We start from the raw sequence: 10,391 nt of genomic DNA on the forward strand, positions 1-10,391 counted from the left end.
GGAAGTATGGTCCCAAATTAGTGTCAGGTGTCAAGTGTCAAGGTCGGATATTGGAGTCGAATTTCGAGTTGGGTCCAGAGTCGAATATCGAGATCGGATCTTGAGTCAAAAGTCGAGTCTTAGATCGAGTCGTGGAACAAGTGTTGGATCAAGAGTCAGGGTCAAGTCTTAGTTCAGAAGTAGAGTCCCGATTTAGGTGTTGGGTGTCGAGGTCAGATGTCGGGCTCAAGTATGTCATGACCCAACCTGTCGTAACTAGCACCCATATTAACTCTTTGGTGGGAGAACCATTCTAAATAGCCCAACAACACTAATTGCAAAGAATTCCCAATTTAAGCATGAAAAATAGGTGTAAACAAGAATAAATGTTGAGTTCTCATGAACTTAGAAAAAAAAACTAGTTATCAACCCAAAAAATGCAGAAGTAAACACATCCTAGGAACTGAAAGTGCTCGTACCAAAACTCTAACCAAATATCAATATCGAAAAAGGGAAACACTCCCAAAAAGAAATCATAAACTAAAACAGTTGTCTGAACATCTGAGTCCCGGACGAAGGACTAAGACAAATGAGAAAGTCCACGACAGCATGCCAGAATAGCTCAACCTTAGACTTGAACAAGATTTCTACTCCTCTAGGCGAGGTCTCTCTACAGCCGGCTGAATATGCCCTGTATTCAACAAAAGGTAGAGCAAGAGTAGTATCAGTACACAAAATAATGGTGTATTGGTGGGATCACGCGGTTAGCTAGTAAAATGATTATAGACAAGTAAACTCTACACAATAAGCACATACATATAGAATAAGTCAACCAATCTCATGTTCAACCATATTCAGAAAGATCACGACTCAATATTTTTAACATGTTATAACTTCATAAAAGGGTTCTCGCAAGGGACCTACAAACAATCAATTTTGTGTTGGAACGTGAGATCCGATCCAAATATGTGTCAGAACGTGACACTCGATTTAGTTTATGTATCGGAACGTGACACTCGATCCAAATATACTACATTCACAAATACATTCAGTATTTACATTATATCACCAAGAACAGATCATCACAAAATAAGCCAGCAAGTGATCATTTCACACATAATCTAGCATGTCTCCCTATTCATATACACATATGCATATCATGAAGCAGTTTAACAAGTATATGAAACACATACGAGAAACAAAAACTATCACCTACCTTAAATTCAAGCTTCAACAAACTTACAATGCAAAAGCTTTCCCTTTTCGGGTTCGTTCCTCTCGTTCTTGGTCTAGAAAATAGTAAATACATATAAAGGATCAACATAATAGACTAACTATTATGAAATATAATACAATTCACATCCTAGGCCAAACCCATGATCCTAACCCACCCTAGGGTTATTTTCCACTTTTAGTTTTCAGTTCAAACCTTTCCCCAATGATTACCAACCATAGTTCTAGGTTCTAGGAATCAAATGATGAATTTAGGGAGTAAAATCCTTACTTTAAGTATGGAAATTCGTGGATTTTTGATGAAAATCGCCCTAGGTCGCCTCCTGAAGTCTTAGAAACTGTTTTTGCAAAAAAAGATCATTTCTGGGATTTTTTTCAACTTAAGTCGCGATTGCTCCACTTTGGCGAGACCCATCCTGCTCTGGTGGGTTGCACGGAAACATAGATCTCAGAGTTTGAGCTCCAAGCCCCCATTTCACAACACATCCCCTTTCCAAAATGTATTAAAATATAACCTTCACGCCGAATCCAATTTTGGGAGGTTTACTCTCCCGAATGCGATTCCGCAAAGCCAAAAATATTTTGTATCGTCTTGGCTATCAGCTTATCCAAATAAATTAGATATTCGTTCTCCCACCATTCATATGGTTACCCTAGAATTCACCCAACTTAGAATTTATCCAAGTCTGGCCTAGGCTAAATTTTTCCGAAGTTACTACCCAAAGTTTTTCGGCCTAAAATCCTTCCCCATTGGCCTATTCCTAACAACGGAGACAGGACGTTACAATAGATACCAATTTACCCATCACTTGTCCCCGAGTGACTAACTAGGGAAAAACAGGGCTAAAATAGAGATAGAGTAGTACCTGTTTTGGCGAATAGTTGAGGATACTTGTCTCGCATGTCTTTTTCAGTCTCCCAAGTAGCTTTTTCTATCGAACGATGTTTTCATTGCACTTTAACCATATTAATCTCTTTAGTCCTCAACTTCCGGACATCACGATCAAGGATTGTAACTGGTTCTCCTCATACTAGAGTTCCTTGTTTAACAAAACCGAGTCCCATTTAATAATGTAGTGCCCATTTCTATGGTACTTTTTCAGCATTGACACATGAAATATTAGGTGTACCCAGAAAAGCTAGGTGGTAAGGCAAATCTGTACGCCACTGGCCCTACACAGTCAAGAATTTCTAAAAGGCCAATATAGCGAGAACTGAGTTTGCCCTTCTTGCCAAACCTCATTACCCCTTTAATTGGTGACACTTTTAGAAGTACTTGTTCTCTAGCCTCAAATGCCATATCCCTTACTTTTCGATCAGAATACTCTTTCTAATGACTTTGGGCCGCTAGAATCTTAACTTGGATGCTTCTTACCTTATGCTGAGCATCCCTCACTAAGTCTACCCCCAATGGCTCCACTTCCCCAACTTCAAACCACCCTATAGGAGACCTGCATCCCCTCCCACACAAGGCTTCGAATGGTGCCATGTCAATTCTGGAGTGATAGATATTGTTGTAGGAGAACTCACACAAGGGCAAAAATGTGTCTCAGTGTCCCCCAAAGTCTATCCCGCATGCCCTCAACATATCTTTCAACACTTGGATAGTCCTTTCTAGCTACCCTTCTGTCTGTGGATGAAAAGCTGTGCTAAAAGTGAGTTGAGTACCCAACTCTTCATGCAACTTACCCAAAAATTTAGAAGTGAACTATATACCACGATCTGAAATAATAGAAAGAGGCACCTCGTGCAGCCTTACTATCTCCTTCACATAAATCCTAGCCAGCTGTTGTGCATTGTAGTCCACTCTAACTGGGATAAAGTGTGCTAAATTTGTTAACCTATCAACCACCATCCAAATGGATTCATACTTTCCCAAAGTCTTAAGAAGTCCCACCATGAAGTCCATGGCTATTCTCTCCCAATTCCATTCAGAAATGGGCATTCTTTAAAGCAAACCTGCAGGTCTTTGATACTTATATTTCACCTGTTGGTAGTTTTGACAATTGGCTACATATTCAGCTATGTATTTCTTCATGCCAGCCATCAATATAACTGTTTTAAGTCTTGATACATCTTAGTCACTTCGGGTGAATAGAATATCATGAACCATGAGATTCAAACAATTTTTTTTGAATTAGTCCATCTATCCGGGGAACACAAATCCTTCGTCTAAAGTGAAGCACCCCACCTACATCAAGTGTTGAGTCTTGAGCCTTGCCCATCAACACTCTTCCCCTAATTTCATTTACGTTAACATTTTCAAACTGCTTGGTCTTGATCTCTTCTATAAAAGTGGGCCTTAGATCAACTCCGGCCATTATCCCACCTTTCTCTAAGATGCCTAGCCTCATGAATTTGGCCTCTAAGGCCTGAATTTATCTAGCCAGGGATCGTTTAAGGGCTCCCAAATAAGCTAGACTGCCCATGCTAATCGGTTTCCGGCTCAATCCGTCTGCCATGGGCGGAGCTACCCTTGCCCGAGGGTGTCAAACGATACTCCTTTGCTAGAAAATTACATTGTATATATAGGTCAAAATTTGGTTTAATAAATATATATATAAGTATTGACACATCTTAACACAAGTTGAAGGTTTAGTGTAGTGGTTAAGGGGTTACAAAAGTTGCTTGAGGTTGTGTGTTCTACCCTTGCTAGCAGCATTTATTTTGTACTTTATATTTTGACACCCCTTAATAAATTTCCTGGCTCAGCCACTGGCATCTGCAACCACATTAACCTTACTTGGATGGTACTGGATGGGGACATCATAGTCTTTAAGAAACTCCATCTACCTTCCCTGTCTCAAATTCAAGTCATTCTAGGTGAACACATGTTGTAAGCTGCGGTGATCAGTAAACACCTCACACTATATGCCATAGAGATAATGTCTCTAGATTTTCAGTGCAAACACTACCGCTTCCAATCCAAGTCATGAGTTGGGTACTTTCTCTCATGTCCCTTCAACTGTCGTGAAATATATGCTACAATGTTCTTATCCTACATCAACACAACACCTAATTCCGAATGTGAAGCATCACAATAAACAATGAAGTCTTTACCTTTGACCAGCAGGGTCAAAATTGGTGATGTGGTCAAAAGAGTCTCGAGCTTTTGGAAGCTCCCTTCACACTTCTCAGACCACTTGAATGGCACCTCTTTTAGTCAGCCTAGTCAAGTGAGTAGTAATAGAAGCAAAGTTTTTCATGAACCGATGATAATAACTGGCCAGTCCCACAAAACTTCAAACCTCGATCACGGAATTAGGCTGAGCCCAGTTCTTAACTGCTTCAATCTTTTACAGGTCCACCATTACCCCTTCTTTTGAAACAACATGACCTAGAAAGGTAACTGAAGGCAGCCAGAACTCACACTTAGATAATTTTACATACAACCTTTGTCTTCCCAAAACACCTAAGATAATTTGGAGATGGTCTGCATGTTCCTATTTAATCTTTAAATATATCAATATATCATCTATAAACACTATCACAAATGAATCAACGAACGGCTTGAACATCTTATTCATCAAGCTCATGAAGGTTGCAGGTGCATTGGTCAACCCAACGGACATCACCAAAATTTATAGTGCTCGTAGCTGGTTCTAAAAGTTGTTTTGGGCACATCCTCATGCCTAATTTTCAACTGATGATACCCAGACCTGAGATCAATCTTTTAAAAGACTGAAGCACCTTGCAACTAATTAAAAAGGTCATCAATACGAAGCAAAGGCTATTTATTTCCGATGGTAATCTTATTCAACTCTCGGTAGTCAATGCACATTCTCATACTACCATTCTTTTTCTTGAAAAACAACACAGGAGAACCCCAAGGGGAAGCACTAGGACGAATGAACCCCTTATCAAAAATCTCTTAGATCTGAGTCTTAAGCTTTCTCAACTCTACCGAAGCCATACGATTGGTAGAAATAGAAATTAAATGAGTACTCGGCTCTAAGTCAATACAGAAATCTATATCTTGGTCAGGAGACATACCAGGCAAGTCTGAAGGGAATACTCCAAAAATTCACACACTACTAGAATAGACTCAATAGATGAAGACTCTACATCCACATTCCAGATATGAACCAAATAGGCCAAACAACCCTGACCCGCTATTTTTCTACCCATGATAAAAGATATGACCTTAGCTGAATTAGGCTTGTACACCTCTTCCCACTCTAACCTTTCCCTCCCCAAGATCTCTAGAGCCATAGTTTTTGCATTGCAATTATGTATAGCAAAGTAGGGAGACAACCAAGTCATGTCTGAGATCACATCAAAATCTTTAGGTGACTATGACTGACTCTACAGGGGTAGAAACATGAACAAGGGAATCTAGTATATCCCACAGTGCATCAAATCCCAAGGCATATTTCACATACATATAAAAATAAGTAGAACCCGGATCAAACAAATTAGTAGCCATTCTATCACACACAAGAATATTACCTATGATACCTACATCAGATGCCTCTGCCTTGGTCTTGCCGGGAAAAGCATAAAACTGAGCTCGGTCATCCTGACGGGACACCTCCCTGCTTGGCTGGGCTGCTCCTCGACCTACACTACCATTACCTCAGCCCCTACGGCCTCTTGAATTTTCTCTTCGCCCACCCTATGGACATCTTCTGCCACTGCTTTCCCCAACTGCTGGTATTACTGCTCGGACCTGCTGAAACTTTTCCACAGAGGTGAGGACACTCCCCTATATAAGGTCCAGCTTTCCACAATTAAAACAATGACGATCAAAAGATGGGTGGCTACCTAGGAATGATATTTCCTGACCCTCATGGTCTGGATGCTGTTGTGGAGTACTTGAAAAACTGCTAGTAGAAGTGGGTAGCATTGACGGAATTGGCTGGGCTAAAATCACCAGCCTGCCTAACCTTTTGGAATAGGATCATTGGAAGTTACCTGTACTCTTGAACTTCTTAGCCAAAGCTTTAGCTTGACCATCACTTCTCAAACTTTCAACCTTCTTAACAAAGTCCGTGACTTTGTTGAAACTTCTGCTAGACGAAGTCATATGGAAGGATAGTACCTGCAACTCAGGGTTCAACCCCTTCACAAATAACCTGATCCTCTCTTCCTCTGTGGTGACCAGCTGAGTAGCATACTTGGACAATGCATGAAACTTGGCCTCATAAGCAGCCACTAATAACCCTCCCTACTCAAGGGCCATAAACTCATTCTTCTTTCTGTCCCTCAAGGTATAGGGCACATACTTTTCTAGGAACAGGGCATGGAGCTGAACCCAAGTGAGTGGGAGCAACACAAGTGAACGAACTCCACATACACCCTCCACCACTGCTTGGCCTCTCCCTACAACTGAAAAGTCACAAACTCTACTCCATATTGGTGCACTATACCCAGCTTGTACAACCTCTCATAATAATCAAGAATAAACTCATAAGCATTTGTTTTCAGTACCATGGAAGATTGAAGGTTTGAACTTTAGAAACTTGGTAAGCATGTCATGTCAGTGCAGGTCATCATAGGGCATATTAGTGGTCTAAAGAAGGCATCTTTGCCTACTACCTCATCTGCTAGTGGAGATGCAGCAGCAAACAGGCGAGTACCAGGAGCTGGTGCTACAGGAATGGTGGGAAGGGCTCTTGTGCCAGCCAACCCACTCAAGAAATCCATGATCTGCTAGGCTACCATGGGATCTCGAGGGGGAATACCAGCAGCCCCAGTCTAGGTGTCCTCCTCCTGTTCAACATGCTCTTCTTTCTCTTCAACTTCTACCTTTCCCTCTAACTCATCCCGGGGAGCAAAAGGGGCTTCACCTACTAGCACCTCCTCAATAGGAACTTCCACTCTGGCAGGTGTTGCTCTCCTTTTTCTCTTGCCTTGCCTCTCTATTGTAATGACCCGTTAGGTAATTTTGAGAACGAGTCCTTCTTCTTTAATAGAAAATCCTTTTCGTAAATTTAAGTTGAAAATTTTAGACCTTTCGGTAATTTTGGTTAATTAGTTGAGGAATAATTTTAGAGAATTAATTTAATTGATGGGCTAAAGTGTTAATTTATTTAATATCCTATATCACTTTTTTATATTTATTAAAATAGGTTAGTAGGGTTTGTAGATTTTAATACATAATTAGTTTGGAAAAGAAAAAAAAATAATAAAAGAAAAGATTTTATATATATATAATCTGATGGCTTAATGCCATCAGATGTAATGAGAAAAAAAAGAACAACGACGCAGATGAACAAAAAAAATTGGAGAAAAAAATACGGAGGAAGAAAGAAAAGAAAGGGGAAAATAAAAATAAAAGAGAAGAAAAAAATAAGGATTTTCATTCCAAAGCGTCAAGGAATTATTCTCATCCTTTCCATTAAATTTTTATGTGATTATGAACATATTTTTAGGGTATATTGGTGGAGAAATAATCCTGAAATAAGAAAATATGACCCTAGAGTTATTAACACAAAATCTTGATTTGGGGGTCGAATAACGATCCGTTTTAGCTGAAATTTGACATGTGAGTTTATTTTATCATGAATGAACATAATCGAAAAGAAAATTTTAGATTTGAATTCAATGACTCGGGATGACTTTTTGAGCTAATTTTTAATCCGAAAATAAATATAGCAATATGATGTCGTTGGATTTGTATTCTTAAGAAGATTATGTATTTGAACAGATTTTAATCATTAGGAAGCGTTATGAAAGGCTCAAGTTTTAAAGTGATTATTCAATTTAGTTGAGGTTAAACCCTAATTTTGAAATTCAGAAAATATGGGAGTTGACATGTTAAGTGGCATCAAGAGTAGGAACGTGTAGGCTAGACATATGGTAATAAGAGTGCTGTTAGTTTCAAAAATCTTATTGTGATTATTTATTTGACTAGATTACATTGATTTGGAGGCCCAACGAAAAGGGAAGGCTCAAGTTCCGGAGTGATTGCTTGATTAATTGAGGCAAGTGAATTTCTAAACCTCAGTTTAAGCTTGTAGATGCTTATATTTCCGTGTTATATGTACTGAGGAGTACTAAGAATTGGACTGGGTTATTGAATGTATGATTGGTCTTAATAATGGAGATGAGGGGTATAAAATGGTAATCTAATGATAGGTATTGGTGAAATTAATATGTTGTGATTATGAGTTTATTTTGGACATGTGAAATGGCTAGGTTGATGTGAGATAGGAAAAATTATTGTTGTTGGCATGTTATTATCATGAATTATATGAACATGAATTGATTGTATTGGTTCTGACATATTGTGTTGAGACTGAAAATAATATGAAACAAAAAGGGTCAGGTCATATGTTCCATGGCAGGTATTATGAAACAAAGGGGTCGGGCCACACGTTCCGTGACAGGTATTATAAAACAAAGAGGTCGGGCTACACGCTCCATGGCAATATATATATATATTGAGGGGATAGAACACGCGCTCCGTGGTAGGTTACATGGACATAAATATCTCCCATGGGTTCCGGACTGTAATTCAACGGATGTGTACCATAGGACAGACATGCATCATCTCATTGCATTGCATCACATTTTGTTGATATTTGTGAATTCGTGTTTACCCCTTTATTGCTCTGTATATGTTGAACTTGACTTGATATGATTCATTGATGAGACTATTGATGAGTATTCATGGACTGTATTACTGTTATTATTGTACAAGTGTAGAGTTGAGCTGGTTTTATGCAGGTTATAGTTAAGGAGGTTCGGTTGGAAGGATAAGAGTACTTGTATCTATTGAGCTTTGCTTAGTTTTAGTTGTCCACTTGCTGAGTATCGTGTTGTTTGGTACTCACCCCTTGCTTCTACACTTGTGTAGGTTATGAGCCCGGACCTGCTTTATCTCCTATTGTTTTCTACTACATCTGAGGCTATCATTCCAAGTGTTGAGATAGCTATTACATCCATCTAGCGGACACCTCTTACTCTTTTATTATGTTTTAGTGCTATTCTAGAGACAAAGACATTGTGACTGTATTTTCTTTCATACTTCGGTAATGTATTAGTGGCTTGTATACGTGACAACTATTCTTGGGAAATTTGAGATTATTTATTTGTCTTTGAATAAGTTAAACTTTGCTTTATCTCAACTACTTCCGCATTTATTTTTTGTTGAGTTTTAGGCTGACTTATCTCAGTGGGTTAAGATGAGTTCCATCACACCCGTATGTGGGTAATGACATCTGTCTTGCCTCTTCCTCTGCCATGCCCTCGAACGGCTGGCTCTTCCTCTGGCTCTACTAGAGTTACGGGCCTTACACTATTATAGCGAGTATTGATCATCCGTGGACAAGAGAATGAAAGAGGTTAGATACCAATTTAGATTGCCAGATACCAACCAAGTTATAACACGAAGGAAAGAAGACAATGAAACTTTTCCTAAAATCCTATAGCCTCTCGAAGAAAAGTACAAACGTCCTTATACCATTCCGTAATACTCTACTAGACTCATACTGGTATGACGAGTTCAACGAACCTAGACTCTGATACCAACTTTGTCACGACACCGACCCGCCGTAACTGACGTCCATACTAACTCTCTGGTGGGAGAACCATTCTAAATAGCCCAACAACACTAATCACAAAGAATTACCAAACTTAAGGATACAAAACATGTGTAAACAAGAATAAATATTGAAGTCAGAGCAAGAATAGTATTAGTACACAAAACAACGATGTACTGGTAGGATCACGCGGTTAGACAGTAAATGAATCATAGACAAATAAACTCTACACAATAAGCACATGCATATAGAATAAGTCAATCAATCTTATGTTCAACCGTATTCATCAAGATCAGGACTCAATATCTTCAACATACTATAACTTGACAAAAAGGTCCTCAGTCCTCGCAAGTGACCTATAAACAATTAACTTTGTGTCGGAACATGATACTCGATCCAAATATGTGCCAGAACATCACACCCGATCTAAATATGTATCGGAGTGTGACACCTAATCTAGTTTATGTGTCAGAATAAAAAACCCAATCTAAACATACTACAATTACAAATACATTCAGTATTTACAGCATTATATCACCAAGAACAGGTTTATTACAAAACAAGCCAGCAAGTGATCATTTTAAATATAATATAACATATCTCCCTATTTATATATATATATGCATATCATGAAGCAGTTTAACAAGTATATGAAACAAATGCGGGAAACAAAACCATCACCTACCTCAAATT

The sequence above is a fragment of the Solanum dulcamara genome, chromosome 1, assembly GCF_947179165.1.
Source record: "Solanum dulcamara chromosome 1, daSolDulc1.2, whole genome shotgun sequence".
Classification (NCBI taxonomy): Eukaryota; Viridiplantae; Streptophyta; class Magnoliopsida; order Solanales; family Solanaceae; genus Solanum; species Solanum dulcamara.